This window comes from Lathyrus oleraceus, chromosome 5, assembly GCF_024323335.1.
Source record: "Lathyrus oleraceus cultivar Zhongwan6 chromosome 5, CAAS_Psat_ZW6_1.0, whole genome shotgun sequence".
NCBI classification, from domain to species: Eukaryota; Viridiplantae; Streptophyta; class Magnoliopsida; order Fabales; family Fabaceae; genus Lathyrus; species Lathyrus oleraceus.
In genome coordinates, this window is record NC_066583.1 from 205895279 (window position 1) to 205913165 (window position 17887).

Consider the following 17887-nt stretch of genomic DNA (forward strand, 5'->3'; position numbering starts at 1 on the left):
AAGCAAACCTAAAGAGGCAAAGCAAACAGGCAATCACAGGAAGCACACTCTATATGCACACAAGAGGCTCACACAAGGGTTAGGCACTAGGGCCAACTGGAATAGGGTAAGTGTGCTCTTAACCTTGCCATTGAGAGGCTAAGGTGAAGCAGATGAAAGGATGAAGTGAGGATGAGACCTCACAGCTCTTATCCCTGGCCAGGGAGAGCTAATAGACAAATGAGCATGGGTCCAGAAAGTGAGAACCCTTCTATACTCGAAGACTCTGACACTGTACACTTTGTACAAGATCTTGGGTTTGTATCCCAATGCATCAACACACAGCAGTGTGAGCAGAGGGATGACACAACAAGAGTAGTGGGGGATAGATTGCATATCCCTACCTTCCACCAATTGCCTTACTTGAAGGACTTTTCCTGCTTGGGACAATTTTAAACACACACAAGCATGGCCTCTTAAGGAGGACTTCAGACAGTTTGCCCGGCCAAATAACAGGCCGGGTCTCCAGACTACATGAAGTAAAAGAGATTATACCTCAAGCAAGTTGCTAAAAAGCAAAGCAAAGCAAGTTCAGAGAACTTAAGCAACTAAAGTACCTGAAAAAGTCAAAACAATCAGCAAACAGTTCAAAAGTTTTAAATCACAAGGAATTGGTAAACAGTCAACACAGATGGTCAACTGTGCAAGGCATAAGACTCAAACACATGAGTCAAACCTACAAAACAAAGGTTAGCATATGATAAAACAATCAAGTCCAAACAAGTTTGAATGATCTTTGAGGCATTGGTGCTTAACCTGAAACAGGAACTCAATTGTAAGCTCAAAAGACCACTAGGACTAGCCTAGGGTCAAGGATGAAAGAAAAAAGTTAAAACAGCAAAGAAAAGTCAACCAAAGTCAAGGTCAAACATTTAAGAAGCTATCACAATTGGGCCCACATTCAAATCATGCATTATTATCATTTCATGAACATTTGAAGTCAAAGTAAGGCAAATGAAAGCACAAAAAAAGTCAACAGAATGACTTGCATCAAAAGTCAACCCAAACATTTTCAAAAATCATCAAATAAATCACACTCAATCCTAACATCTAGCATGGTAGGCATGTAAAATTTCATGGCATTTGGATGAGAGGAAGGCAGTCAATTAAAATCATGAAGTCAAACCAAATTCAAACATGCACAATGAAGGTCAACAAACATGGGTCAACTTCAAAAAATCATATCAAATTGAAAACAAATGATAAATGAATGAGATTAACACCAATGCAAAGCTCAAGATGTCTAGTTATCACATATGAAATTTCATGATCATACAATATGGTATGAGAATTTCCCAAAGGATTTGGCAAAGTATAGCACAAAAAGTCAACCATTGACTAGGCAGGGAAGAAAAATCTCAAATAAATGGAAAACAGCACAATTAATTCCAGGAAAAATCACACATGAACTAGACATGTAAGGGAGGGATCATGCAAAATTTGGGGTCATTTGGATGTAAGGAAACATGTCAATCAAAATTGGGAAAATGCACATTCATGGTGTGACACCAAATGTAACACCTAACTTCAAAAAATCAAAGCTCACACACCACATATGATAAATGCACAAACTTTATATCAAAATGAAGGTGAATGTGTCTAGTTTCTCCACAAAAAATTTCAAGACCAATGGATGCATCATCATTATTTCATAAAAGAAATGGCAACATGTATCATTTTTGGTCACATAACACAAACCCTAGAGCCAATTAATATCCAGCCAAGCAAAAAATTAATAAAATTCATGATAAAATAGAGGACATGCTTGTGAACATGATGGAAAAAGTTTCATAATTTTTGGATTTAATTTGAGTGAAAAATGGATTTTGCAAGTTGGATGAATAAATGAAAATAGGAGTTGAATTAGTGAAGAGAGAAAAGCAAAACTGGAAAAACCCTCAGCCGGATTCGAAGTGGGGGGTCCAAACAGCCAATAAAATACTGCCAAGCACGGAGCCCAGCGCCCCATTCAATGGGCCAACACGTGGGTACAAGTGGCAGGCTGGCGCAGCTAATCATTGGAACCATTAACGTGTTCCTCTAACGGCCAGCAGGCGCAGCAAATGATGCTACCCTACAAATGCTAAAAGCCTGGCTACAAAAGGAATGGCAGGACCCTGGCCCGCTGTCACGTCTGCTACCCCCTCTCTTTCAGAAATAAACGCAAGGCAATAAATGAACTGCAGAAAATTTAAGTCTAAAAGCAAACGACAGTCAGAGCATGTCGCAGTGATGGGACGCTAATTCAAATGCTGGGATTTGGGATCCCCAAGCCGGTGGGCCCACGGCCAATCAACAATTTCCTTTTAAAAAAAAGCACATGCACAGCCAATAAAATAAACCCTACAAATCTACAGCATGGCAAAATGAAAACAGAGTCGTATGCAGTAAACGAAAACCTGGGTTTCTAACGCTTATTACAGTAAACCCAACAACATAATTTTTGCACCAAAAAAAAGACAACCAGCATATCAAAATGCTCATCTAAGCAAGCTCAAACCTAATCCAAACTCCATTAATCCCAAATCAAACCAAAATGGACAAATCATGCAAAAGTATAAATGAACATCAATCTTAAATTTCAGATTTCTCATGCATTTCTTAACCATTTCAAACAAGGCATAGTTCATTAGAATCAGCATCAAAAGATCTTTCATAAACACAGCATAATTTAGAGAAATGAGAGATTCGAAACTTTACTTGATTTTGAAGAAATTTGTTGGACAGTGGTTGTTTGAATGCCACAGCTCGAAACAGATGAAGACAATACTTTGAAATGATGAATCCTTGAGGTATGTTAGCTTAGCAACTCTTGAGAACTTCCAAAACTCGATTTGCCATTAAAGGTCCTTGAAGAAAACAGAGCTTGGAACTGCAATACAGGCGAAGAATGATGCTTGAACAAGCTTCCAAATGCTGTCTAGATCATGGAGCAAACAAGAGAACTCATGGTCTTTTGAGGGTTTTGAGCAGAAATGCAAAGTGTGAAAAAATGCAATTGAGAGAGTGAGAAGTTTTTTCTGTATGGAGGCTGTGATTCTAGGGTTCAAATGAGCAGAAAAAGTCCTCTTATACCTCTGTTTAGCATTCCTTAATTATGTGTTAAACTCAGTTAGCTCAAATGGTCCCATTTGCAAATTGCTAAGTTGAGCATGAGTGGAAATAGAGGTGTGAGTTTGGCACGATTTTGGGCCTTGCAAGCAGGCTGCAAATGACCATTGCAATTGCTGTTTTTGGTCTGCTGATGGATTGCTGTCCTTGTTGTACTTATTTCAAACCATTTGCAAAAATACCAAGTTATGCACCTTTTGCTAAAATGGTGGTATGGTAATGGTATGAGCACAAATTGAACTTGGAACATGTTGCAAATGACATATGAAACAAATCCCAATTGGCCAAAGTGAGAAAAAGTCAAAGAATCAAAAAGTCAATGGTTGGTCAAACTTGATTTTAAATGAAATAGGTCCAAAAATGCCATTTTGATTGGCAAGGTTTTGGTGAATGAAATTTATATTTTTGGAAAGAGGATGAAAAATGTGATTTGTAGGAAAAAACCCCACCAAATTTGGCCTTATGGTTTGAGAGATATGGCCCTTTGAAGTTCACAAATTTTTGAAATTGAACTGATCATATCTTGACAACCATGCATGGGATTTGAGAGTTCTTGGACTTTTTGAAAATGGGAGAACAATATCTTCAACTTTCATGTTGGGCAAAAATTCATTTGAAGCTTGTATCATGATGCAAGTTGAGGATCAAGAAGTTTCCATTTTTGGCAGTTAAAATTACAGGTCCACTTTCTATTTTTGGAAATTTTCTGATTGGCTTCAAATTCTTCAATGAGGTTGATTGCCATGACACATGAGGTCTATTGGGACATGAATAAGCTCTCTCAAACCATTTCCATCCATCAAAACCATAAAATCAACCACAGTTGACCAACTTTGACTTTTCTAGGGTTTTGGACTGACTGTGCACTTCTGATGAATTCCAAACCCTAATTCCTTGAGACCTTGACTTCAAATGATGTCCCAAGTCATATGAACTCTTGATTATTGATCATGGTGCCCGAATTCCACAAGAATGGCCACCATCCACTGCTTTGACTGACTGTTGACTGTATAGGGTTTCTGCCTGGCTATGCATTGACTGATGACCTTTGAGCCTTCAACCCTTGACTTGAACACTTCAAATGGACCTCCAAGTCATGTGAACTTGTTGGATAAACCCCAGGGCCTTTGCTCCTTGAGAAACACCTCTGCTTGATTGGTTGACTGATCTCCTGATCAGTTTGACCTAATTCTTGCTTGCTTGCTCTTGAGGCAACTGGGGGACAATGCAAATGCTATGCAATGGATCATGACATGCTATGACTTAATATGAAATGATATGTACAGAGATAGGTGCAAATTTGAGGTGCTACACAAGGTTTTGGTTAACAAAGCAGGTATGGATTGAAGATTTTGGTATTGCTCATCGTGTGGGTTGCAACCCTAATTCTTGGTCTTGAGGGATCTTGTTTCTTGGCTTCCGCGCATGAACTGGGCTTCTAAACACTAGTTGTGGGGCCAAGGTCAGAGGAATTGTTGATGGAGTTTTACGATTGGCTTAAAACCCTAATCTTGTGGGATCTTTCACTCAGTATGTGTTTCGCTCAACCTTCCGTGATTGGTTCCATCATTGGTTCTTGAGTCTATTAGTCATAATCCAAGTCCTTGGTCTCATGATTTTCATCCCCCTTTATTCGTTCATCCAATCCTTTTCATGCCACTATTGCTTGGGTCCGTAGGTCCACGTTCCTCATTTTATGTGTCAGTTATAGATCTTAAGTTTGAGTTTATGGTCATGTTCATGTTTTAAGTCGATTCCATTTCATTTAATCGGCCAATTCCATTCATTTTCATCCATAAAATATTCATTACATACAAAAAATATGTAAAAAAGGTGTAATACATTGCAAAACACTCATTTTTGAAAGTTTTAGCTATGTGAGTCGACTCATGACTCGGTGCAAAACCTTCGGTCCGAATAGGTCGACCCACAGGTCGACTCAATTCTGGGAAACTTGAGTGAGCCGACTCACTCACTCCTTACGTCGACTCATCCCCTTCTTTTCTTGAATGCTTCCCCTTCGGGTCCAAATAGGTCGACTACCAGGTCGACTCAATTCTGGGGAATCCTAGTTGAGTCGACTCATTCATGCCTTACGTCGATTCATTTCTAGTTTTCCTTTGATTCATTTCGTCGCGGGTCCAAACAGGTCGACTTCCAGATCGACTCAACCATGGGAAAGACTCTGTTTGAGTCGACTCATTCCTTGTTTGAGTCGACTCATAGCTTGTTTTGCAGGATATTTTTCACTACTAATGTGAGAAGGGAACTTTCGGGTTGAAGCATGATCCTTCATCATTGAAGTTAGCCAAGGCTTACCGTCTAAGACGAGTATGCACACTTGCATGAACACCGAAGAAAATCATGAGCAATAAACGATACTTCAAAGTTCGGTATTCCATCAAACTTCAACCAAACATTTTGAACATAATAAATCTGCAGCAAAATTCCTAAACTCTCTAACCTGCACAAACCAAAATAAAAGCCCAGTTTGCACAACATAACCATTGGTAACCTACAGCTACAAGTCATCCACACATAAGTCAAATAAATAGCATGTTCAAAGCCTCATTTCATTCAAATTTTCATCTGCACTGGCCAGTCATAAACAATCAATTGAACATTCCATTAAGTTAACCAGTTAACTAACTTTCGACTCATCGAGTTAACTACCTAAACTCATTGAGTTCATCCCAACTAACTCCAAACCTCACTTAACAAACTCCAAGCCTAACTCCAAGCCACATTAGTCCCAAGCCTAATCACTATAAATTATCATCTTCATCATCATTTAAACTCTCCACCATTTTGCAACACTTTTTGTAACCATCACCTTTAATTCTCTACAATCATTTCTGAATCCTCTCCCTCTCACACTCAAAGCTCAATTCCCAAAATTCCATTGAAGCTTCACATTGAAGATTCAAGAAGAGTGAGATCAACCTCATCACTACAATATTTCTTAAGAAGAAGAGTTGGAGAGCAAGCTAAACGGAAGGATGTAAAAGTAATATCTTATCTTCTTGTACACGTGATTTTCCGTCTTCATCTTCTCCGATCAACACTCGCCAGAGCAAATCTCAGCTTCGGAGGTAGGTTCATTTTTTTAATCATTTCATTGCATTTTGGTTGATATACTGAACCTTGCACCATGTTGTTGCAAACCCTTATCATGAGGAGCTCCAAATCTTATTCATAAAGATGTATTGTGGATCTGAATTTTTAGGGATTCTTGAGGATTTGGACTCAGATATTGAATTTAGACTAGAAATTGGACAGTTTAGAGCTTAGATTCTTGTTCGGGAGATAAAGACGAAGGTGGAGGTGGTTCCGATGTCCATTTCCGGCAGCCACCGCCTCCAGAAGAGATTTATGGCATGGTGGCTCGCGGTGGAGCTCTGGTGTCGGTGATCTGAGCTGCCATGGAAAAGGGCGGGCATGATATATTCAAATTTTAATGGTTTTTTTTCAAACCAATCCCCAATCTTTGGGCTTATTTTCTATTTGGGTTTGTCACATTCCAAGCCCACAGCATTACCATCTCAATCTAATTTTTCTGCTGCACCCCCTGGTTGAAAAGAAATTGGTTCAACATTGGGCTTTGACAACTGAAACCCATGCTTTTGGACTCTGTTTTGTTTCTTTTTCCTGCATGCATCCAAGCTAGGCCTGCACCCTCTATTTTGCAAAGGCCCTCATATTTTATTGGTTATTTGTTTTGTTAACTGGATAATTTTGATTGTTAGAATCTAAGTTAATTAGATCAATTAGGAGTTAATTAGGATCTCCAAAAACATTAGGAATTTTGCTAGGTTTGCTAATTCTTGCTTTAGATTTGAAATTAGATTTGAATAGAACTTTTAGGAATATTAACAATTTTAGAAATTGGGATATTTTAGAACTTAATTGAATTTAGAAATAAACTAGTTTAGGAGAAAAATTAATTGAGTTTAATTAGGATTTTCATGATTAGGATTTTAATTCAATCTTCCATAATTGTCAAATAACTGTTTTGCCCCTAGGTTTGAAATAACATAATTTTTGCATGTTCCTATAGTTTAGGCTTTGGGAAATAATTCCAAATAAACATTAACCCTTTAGTAGTTGTATATTTAATTCAACTAATTTTTTCCCACCGATTAAGTTGATCAAAGTACGCTTTGATTGACTAAATCCTTTGACTATGCTTAACTCCCCAAGCTTAGTCAAGTGATCAAAAGACCCTTAATCACTTGATAAAGCAAGTCCTTGTGATCAAGATGCTGGATACTGGATCTCCCACTTCAATCAAGATTTAAAGATCAAGATCGAGAGTTCAAGCAATGCAAATCAGTACAAGACAGGACTACTGTTCAAGCACTACAAAGGTCAAAATTCAACAATTGTTAATCATGAGCCAAGTTGTGTGCCATGAGTCTTAACTAATAGAGAAGGAATGGGACTGGAGAATTGCTACCCCCATTCTGGATATCTTTAGGTGCGGGAGGAATGACCCGTTTCCTCACCGTATTCTCCTCTATTCATAGGCTTTAGCACAACTCGATTCAAGTTGATTGATAAGCCTTTCATCATTATTCAAAGACATCCCTTCATCATGGGAAGCTACTAAGAAATTCAACTTCAACACATGTCGGTTATGATGCGAATTGCATGTCATGAGCCTTAAGTAGTAGATAAGGAATGGGACTGGAGGATTCCTACCCCCATTCTTAATATCTTTGGGTATGGGACGAATGACCCAGCGCTCATCGTATTCACCTCTATTCATAGACTTTAGTGTGATTTAAATCGAATAATAGAGAAGTCTCTCTACATAGATTGAAGCACAGATAGAAGATCAGACTAAAGATCAGACTTCCACCTTCCACGGTTTTTCTTTCTATATTTTGTTTTCCCAGTAAAACTAATACCATTTTGGGAATAAACTCAAAAACAATTAACCCTAAGATTAGGATTGTATGCTACGAGCCTTAAGCAATGGAGAAGGAATGAGACTGGAGAATTCCTACCCCCATTCTGAATATCTTCGGGTGCGGGATGAATGACCCAATTGTTCACTGTATTCATCTCCATTCATAGACTTTAGTACGATTCGAATCCTGACTCTCATTTTAGAATAAAATCAAACTCATCTCATCAAACCCAGTTTTGCCTTTGGGCTTCATTTTCAATTTAAAACCTTTTCAGAAAGGACGTGTTACTTCCGTTCTACCGTGAATGACGCTTAAGCCTCCATGTGTGAGCAAGCAATGTCTAACTGCTAGAGTGCGATCCGAGTTCATCCATTCTACTGCAAACAAACATACACTTAAAGTTCCCATGCTTGAGCATACAAGCCAGTCGATAGTAGAACGCGAAAATTAATATTGTCCACTAAAAACAACTAAGACATCTGTCCTAGTTCCACGAACTACGGAGCTCTGATTTCCTCATTGCACGAATGAGGATAAGTAGGCACGAGGTCTCAAATCCTTGGTGAGCACAATTATTTATAACCTTCATTTTGCCATATTTATCTATTTCTCACCTTTTTCACATTTATCTATTAACCCCCATTTCCCCTTTTCGCGAGTAATCTTCAGATAATAACACCTATTCTTGCAAAGAACATTCAAAACGGTTCCCATGGAGTACCATGGATGTTAGGGGGGCTAATACCTTCCCCTTGCATAACTGACTTCCTTACCCATTTCTCTTTCCCCCTGGGTTTTATCGATGTTTTCCCTTTCCTTCGGGAATAAATAAAGTTTGATGGCGACTCTGTTGTATCTTTGAGCGTGCGATGCGCTCAGGTATAATTCACGTAGCTTCAAATGGTACTGTTGTAAATAATACGGAAAAATTACACAAACACTAAAGACTTTTGAGAAACCTCTCTTTATTTGTGAAAACCACCTTACGCATAACTAACTAATTATGAGATTGTATGATCCATTTTAGGACATTTAAAAACTCGATAATCGATAATTCATAATCATCTAATTAATTATTTTCACCTGATTGATTCGGAAATCTCTTAATGATTTGTAATAGTTAAATACCAAAACCTTTCATTTGTGGCTTGAACAACTGATTACACTTTGTCAGCCTGTAGTTTTTACAAGCATCATGCATTACTTTTTATTTGTTTTAAGTTTATTTGGTTATAGTTTCATGAAGAGAAATTAGGAAAATGAAGAAATGGATAAACAAAGAAAAATATTGAAAAAGTGAAGAATTGTGTAGAAAAAAAGTCATTTTTGGCATAATTTGCATCATGATTTATGTTCGATAATTTGATCATATCTAGAGTTTTGAAACTCAGAATGAGACGGGATTTTTTTGCAAATAAAATCTAAAAACGAGATCTAGCTAGTCGAAAAATTGCAAACACGGTGCCTGCATTTCGGTAGCGATGACTTAGTTTTCTCCCACACGTTTTCTGCTATTTATTGGAGAAAGAGAGGAGAAAAAGGGGTTACAAATTTTGGAGCTCAACGTGATGGAAAGGAAATTGTGGAGCTTAGAAAGTGGAATTTTCATCCATTAAATACCTCATTCTTCATTTACTCTCATATATTGTTCATCTAAACTCATGGTAATTACTTCTATCACTATGAGTAGCTAATTTACTCGTGATTAGGTTTTGTTAATGAAGGTGATTGGATATGTTGAACTATGTAACATGCTTTGTACTATTTTATTGATTTGATATTTTATTTTTTATTCAATTATTTTTTATTGTAATGCTTTTTGTGTGTTGACGAGCATATTAATTGAACTTATGATCCTAACGCTGTGAACAAGAAATAGGATAATTCTTTAAACTTAGTAATTGATTTAGGAATAAATAATTATAAGTTTGTGATCAAGAAATTAATAAGCGTTCTTGTCTGTTTTTACTACGAGCTTGCCTAAGGAATTAGGGATTTGTCGTTAAGAAGAGTGACTTATACACCAAGGAATTGGGTATGACAGTCGTGTTATTTCTCGTAATTCTAGAAAATAACTTCGAGAAAATAGACACAATTACCAATAATTATAATAAGTGGACTCGAAACAAAACCTGATCGATTTTTAAATCTCGTATCTTTTATCAATTTTATTCGCACAATTTACTTTTGCACAATTTTTTTGAAAACCTCCCAGTATTTACCTTTAAAATCACATTAATATCCTTGTTAAAATCACAGAATACCTGCGGAGGCGATTGTAAGACCCTAATTTTGACCCTAAGATCCCTCATGCAATTCCATCATATGCATTAGCATTGGGATCATATCTTGGCATCCTCCTTACCCCTTTTCATTGGGTTTGTTTTGGGAGAGATCACCAAGCACTTTGTGATTATATCATACTTGTATTTTATCATTTCACTAACCAAAATACCAAAAATATGTCTTTGCATCTATCTAACTCTTTTTGTAGGTAGGGCATGATCTCATTGATTCATTGATCACATTTAGGGTTTGACACCCTCATGAACAAAGAGCACAACCAAGAATTGATTCAAGAATGGTTATGAGCATCATATATGAGTCCTAATTATCTCTACATCTTATATTGATCAAGTTTTCTTCAAGAGTTTGAGGGTAATTTGCCTTGGAAACCCTAGTTTAACTGGGTATCTTGAGTAACTTCTTTAACAAGCTATCTCACTAATTGATCAAATTTCTCAAGGGAAACTTCAAAATTCATCATATTATGCATAAATGATCTACCATGAGCCAAGAAAGTCAAGAGAATTGGAAGTTAGCAAGTTGGTTGATGGTGGTTGGCCAGATGGATTCATCTGATCAAAACTGGGTCTCCCTAGACCCTATCTCCTACAATTTTCACCATATGAAAATGATTCCAAGATAAAACTTACTCTAAATGACATTATAAACAAGTTTAATGTTGATACATAGATCTAGTTTTGCTTGGAAAATCATTTTCTATGTTGAAACATTATAGGTCATTTTGTCTAAACCCTAATTTGAAAGTCAACTTCCCAAGGACATAACTTGTTCAATTTTTATGAGATGAAATATTTCCAAGTTGAAAAATCAAATTCAATGTGTATAATTTAACTTTTATGTTTGGAGTGGGAGCTAATTCAACTTCTTTGAACATGTGATATGAGGCTACATTATAGGTCACTTTTGACCTATACCATTGATCAAGTGATTTTTCCAAACTTCAAAAATGCATAACTCTATCATTTCAAATCCAAATGACATGAAATTAGTAACCATTTTGAAGGCCTTTGAGAGAGCTACAAATTTGGTGAAGACACTTTTCTCATTTCAGCTCCTATACAAAGTTAAGCAAGGTGGAATATTGAGACATATGGCTTGACACTTAGAAATTTTTTGAAATGTCAAATTTTTCCAAACTTCCACCTCAAATATATCCAAGTTCCATGCTCCAAATGAAAGAGTGTTCAACATCAAATTTGTTCCTCTTGATCTCACCTTTCCAAAGAGCTCAAATTCATTTTATTTTGGACTTGAAACACATAGGCTGCACATGGCTTAAACAGGCTGATATCATTTGGCATGGATCCAACTTCAAACAACAATGCACATGTACCTTACAATCCAATCCATCTTTAAAGCATCTGATCTTCAATTTGGACTTTCAAACCATCATTCCATGGGCCTATGCGCGCCCATGCAGCATGACATCATCATTTTACCAAAATTTGAAAGTGGAGAGAGTGTGCAAATATCATTTGACCTCCATATAAATTGAGGCCCTTATGCTCAGAAGTTACACACACATTGCGCCAACTTTGAATCTCCATTGAAAACCTGTCATTCTAAGAGGATAACCCTGATAAATTCATTTGAATTTGAGCTTGAATCTCCACTGTTTTGGAATTGAATTCTCCAGGAGTCCATTGCTTCTAAACCTTTCAATTCCTCTCTTGCAAGCAATTGAAGTGAAGCCAAGCACAATTCAGATCAAGATCTAGCAAGCTCAGACCTCCATGAAGGTAATTTGCAGAAATTTTAAACTCTTCGATTCTCTCAATTTATTGCTCAACTCCATTGATTCTTGAGTTGTCTGAAGTCCTACCAATGTAGGCAAGAAGATTGAGTTGCTTTGAGGCCAAATCGAAGTAACTCAGATCATGAACCTCATTTTTCAATTCCACATATCTCTTAATATATCTGGAATTGGATGAATTGGAGGTGATACTCGTGCTCAGTGATGTTTTTGCTTTAAGATCATGTCCCTGTTTATTATTTTGGTGATGGCTCATCTTAACCAGACCGGTGGAGCTCACTGGAGGTCTGGCTCCGGCGATGAGGTGGCTCACCTCTGAACCACTTGATCCAAGTCCCACGTTATAATCTGGAGCATTGATGTTGATTACTTCATTTGCCACGCGGTTGACTAAGACATTGGTGGAACGCGCATTTTGGATCATCAGATATGTCACCTCAATTAATGAGGGAGATCTGATGGTCCACGTATTTTAGCAATTTCTGAATTTCATTTTAATTCCATTTTATTCAATAATTCATAATAAATTTAATATTGATCCAAAAAATATGGGACTTTCACCAAAAATTTCTAAATATTTTTCTCTTTCATATTCTGAATTTAAATTGTTTTTTGGATCATTATTAATATTTTTCATGAATTAATTGATTTTGCATTCGTTTTTAATTGTTTAAAAATATTTTTAAGTGTCCAAAAATTATGAATTTTTTTCTCCAAGGTCCTTTGACCTTTTTTGACCTATGATAAATATCATGGCCATTTATTTGGTGTTTTGATGAGATTTTAGGATTTGGACAAAACATATTTGAATTTAATGCATTATTTTATTATTTTTAATTGAATAAATGCTATTTTAATTGTGTTGACCATTTGTATTGACTTAATTGAGTTTCTTATTTTTTGTTGGGCCTAGGTCAAGGTTGATTTGACTTTGTCAAGTTAATATTATTGGATTTAGGGGATTGATGGAATGTACATTCCATCTCCCAAAATGAATGAATAATATTAATTTGGTAAAAGTCCTCCTTTGACCAATTTGTGATCTAATTCATCCCTTTCCCTCTTCATCTAATTCCCCTTCTTCATCCATTCATTTTCAATTGGCCAATGATATCTTAAAGTCCTAATGCTAGTTGATTGAAAGATTAACATGAGTATGGATGAGATTAGGCCACATCTTTTGTATATTTTTTGTGTGTGGTATGTTTAATGAGCATAGTTCATAATACTATGTCTCCAACATGCATTAACACCAAAAGTCTATTGCCCGACCTCAAATAGTTGTGACTTCTACATAAGTCCAATTATGATTGCTTAACATAGCGCTAAATTTGTGACATAAAAGGCATAAGCATTCTAGTAAGTGAGATTGTAAGTCTCCCCTCTTCCATGGTATTGTGTGGAAACTTGACCTTCTTTCCTTCCTTTGGAAGATGTTTTGGTTCAAGATCCATGCTTGTGGCAAGTGGGTTGAGTGTTCTCCAAAGAATGTCTTGAAATCAAAAAGCAAAGCAAAACTAACTACTAACTTACTAACTATTAACTTTTAATTTCAAAGTCTTTACTTTAATACAATTTACTTTTAGCACTTTATGTCATTCGCCATTATACATATCATTCTAATTGTTTATATTAATATAATTTTCACTTTGTCCATTTGGACCATATTGTGTGATATTATTTTGTTTGTGTATACTTTGTTTGTTTGTGTGGTCTTTGACCATTAATGTACATAATAACAACAAAAACCCTAAAAGACTTTGGAATGGACTGTTGGTTTGATTTTGCCCAATTGGACTTAGAATTTAGGCAACATTCCTTTGCTAATAGACTTGGCCAATGCCAATTTGTTGAAGAACCAAAGTACTTGCAATTTGAAAGTCATCTGATACATCATTCAAGAGATCTCTCCAGTTCCTCTATAATATTGATCATTGTTAAGATGTTATGTTGAACCTGTGACTTATGAAATTCATCTACTACATAGGCTACTTTGAGGAAGATCATGAAGGGGATAAGCTTGGATGAGGCCATCTTTATTTGATGCCTTTGCTCTTCAAGATTGATATAATTGTGCAAACACAAAAATATAGTTAATGAATTCTTTTCTCATCCCCCCATTCTATTTGTTTATAAAGATCACTTTGTACAAAATACATATGCACACAAAAAGGGTTGCCCAGGAGTACCTAGGACACTTTCGGTGCTAACACTTTCCCTCTATGTAACCAACCCCCTTACGTGTGATCTCTGATTTTTATTAGTTTTTATTTGAAAACTTCTTACTATTTGGGTTTTGTTCGTATTTTTTCCCTTTTCCCTTGGAAACAATAAAAGCACGGTGGCGAATCTTGTTAAATTGATCTCTAGCTTGTCAATAGCTTGATGATCATGAATTTCCCGCTATAGAAATTAAGTGGCGACTCTGCTGGGGAGTAATTTCCAGTGGGTTTAGCCTACTTTTTGTGTGAATATATTTGTATATATGTGATGTTTGTATATATGTATGTGTGATATAATCAACTTGTTGTGCTTGGTGATCTCTGAGTGGTGAGATAAGTTCTAACCCGAACTTGAGTGCAATTAAGATATGAGGATGGTATAGTCATGTTCGACTTGTGTGGAATAGTCCTTAACAAGTTGGCTTGAGATCCATCTGCTCAGTGGAGACTCCTTTGGATTTGGAAATGTCACACAAGTATTTGTGGTTAGGCATTGCTATTTCTAATTGGGTCTGAGAAGCTGAATACATTAGAACACCTAACCCATCTTGGCCTATTTAGGACGTAGTGCGGAAACTGTTCCGGTGTAGACTTGATAACAGTTGTTACGCGATACTACACTCAGACGAGTTTCTCTTGAGAATATTATGGGTCGATGAGTCAGTCATCTTAACCTGTAATATCCGATAGATGGAATTAAGACTCTGGGAACTTTTTTAGAACATGATCTACAGGTTTTTATCCTTAGTTCACTCCTTTGGGATGGTTCTTACCCAGACTCCATGCTCGTGACTTGCAACAAACCCTTGATTCTTGGTTGATCCAATCAAGTCTTGTCAATATCAATGGAACTTGGGTGTTGATAAGGTGTAAATCATAATCCACCAAAATGGATGATTGATCTTGACAATGACTTGATTTATCCCTTGACCTTTGTTTGCCTTGTGTGTGATCCCTTATTTGTGATTGTTGTATTCATGCATTTCATGCGCATCATAACATTCATCACACAAAATTTCAAGGAACTAAGGTATCATTTGCAAATATTTTCAGACCATGGATTATGGACGAAGGAACACTAAGAAATACAGTTTCAGATGTCCAGACTTGAAAGAGTTAAGGAATCTAGCATTTTTTGTATTTGATCCCTTGGACTTCAAACAACATCATGGGAAGCTTCTGTCCATTTTATCTGCTGATGTGGTTGAAGGACTCTTGAGTGTATTGGTGCAGTTCTATGATCCTCTCTACCATTGTTTCACTTTTCCAGATTTTCATCTTGTGCCTACCTTGGAGGAGTATTCTCATCTTTTGGGGATACCTGTTTCTAGTAGAGTGCCTTTTAGTGGATTGGAGGAGATTCCCCGATCTAGTATTATTGCTGAAGCTCTTCACTTGAAGAAGTCTGAGATAGAGGCTCATTGGATAAAGAAAGGAGGTTTATTTGGATTGCCATCTATTTACCTCATCAAGGAAGCTACCACTTTTGCTCAAGCTGGTAGTGTGGATGCTTTTGAAGCTATCTTTGTGTTGCTCATCTAAGGATTAGCTTTGTTCCCTAACGTTGACGGTTTTGTTGATGTTAACGCCATTAGACTTTTCTTGATTGGGAATCCTGTGCCTACTTTGTTGAGTGATATGTATTTCTCTTTGCATCTAAGGAATTCTAAAGGTGGTGGAACGATTGTTTGTTGCATTCCTCTTCTGTACAAGTGGTTTATTTTGCACTTGCCTCAGACGCCTGTTTTTGTGGAGAACAAACAATGTCTAAGGTGGTCTCAGAGACTTATGTCTCTCACTAATGATGATATAGTTTGGTATGATCCATCCTTAAGCAGTTTGGAGATTATTGATAGTTGTGGTGAATTCTCTAATGTGCCTCTCATTGGTACACAAGGAGGAATTAGCTATAACCCTGCTTTGGCTCGTCTTTTACATGGGTTCCCCTTGAGAGACAAACCTAATAACATGTTGTTAGAATGTCTTTTCTATCAAGAGGGTAAAGATCCCCAACATTTGAAGTAGAAGATTATGCATGTTTGGCATAATGTGCATAGGAAAGGAAGATCCGAGCTTGGTTCGTGCAATTGTGTAGCTTTGGAAGCTTACACTCTTTGGGTGAAGAAGAGAGCTATGTAGTTGAAGATGCCTTATCCTTGTGAAAGACCAATGTCTATGGTTGTGGTTGAGCCATTAACTCTCCCTAACCAAGATGTAGAGGAGTTGGAAGACGCGCTCATCAAGATGAAGCAAGAAAAGGATATATGGGAAGAGCGTTTCCATGCTTTGAGCAAGAAGCATGAATAGTTGCAGTTGCAGTCTAAGGACAAAGATGCACTAATTGAGCTACTTGAAGACCGAGTGACAAAGAGACAGAGAGAGCTAGGGGTTTCATCTTCTAGCATGCCTCAACCTTCCGTTGCTTGGAAAAAGATTGTTGACCAGCTTGTCCTCGAGAAGACTCAGATGAAGGCTTCTTTTGAGATCGAGATTCATCACATTCGAAGGAAGTACGCGCCTTCAGCCATATCTTCTGACACTGTTGTTAGGGATCCTTAGGATGACTAGTTTCCTTTTCTCTTGTATTTTTTATTTGGTTTCTGAAATTGTACTCAGTGTAATACTTCCAATTTATATAAGTAAAAAGAGGATTTTGGTCATATCAAAATTGTTGCAATTGCCATTTCAATATTATATATATTTGCAAATGATATAGTAAGTTCCTTGGAAATAAAAAATAATCAAGCATTGCATTTCATGCATTATTTGCATAAGCAGGTTTTTGCCAGGTGTCTGATTGGTGTTCTTCTGTGCTTTAGCCAAGCTGACTCACCGGTACAACACTCGAGCCAATCGTCCAAGAATCATGGAACACCTTTAGCAAGAGAACAGAGATTTGAAAGAGGAGATTGTCCGACTGACTGCCATGATGGAGTCAGTTCTTGCTGCCCAGAGCCAAGCTTCTCCAACACCCGTAACTCCTCCCGCGAGGACTGTCATTTCTGAAGTGGTTACCTCTAAAGTGCCTGCTACCACCGCCCACTTCGTTCCCAATCTACCTGCTGGATTCCCGTGGGGAATGCCACCTAATTTTGTGCCAGAAGGTTTCGCTCCCACTTTTGCTTCCATGCCGACATCTAGCTCGGTCATGTCCGTGCCACCTCCAATTGTGCATACTTTGCCTCGTGTAGAGGACACCATCTATCATTCCGAGCCGTCTGAGGGCCCGGATGTCTATGAGCAGATGGACAAGATGAAGGACCAATTTCTTGAGTTGCGCAAGGAATTGAAAACGCTGAGAGGTAAAGATCTGTTTGGGAAGAGTGCTGCTGAACTGTGCTTGGTATCCAATGTCAAAATCCCAATGAAATTCAAAGTGCCTGACTTTGAAAAATACAAAGGGAACTCTTGTCCACTCAGTCATCTTGTGATGTATGCCCACAAGATGTCAACCAAGACAGATAATGACCAATTGCTGATTCACTACTTCCAGGATAGCCTGACCGGTGCTGCATTCCGTTGGTATATGGGGTTAGATAGTG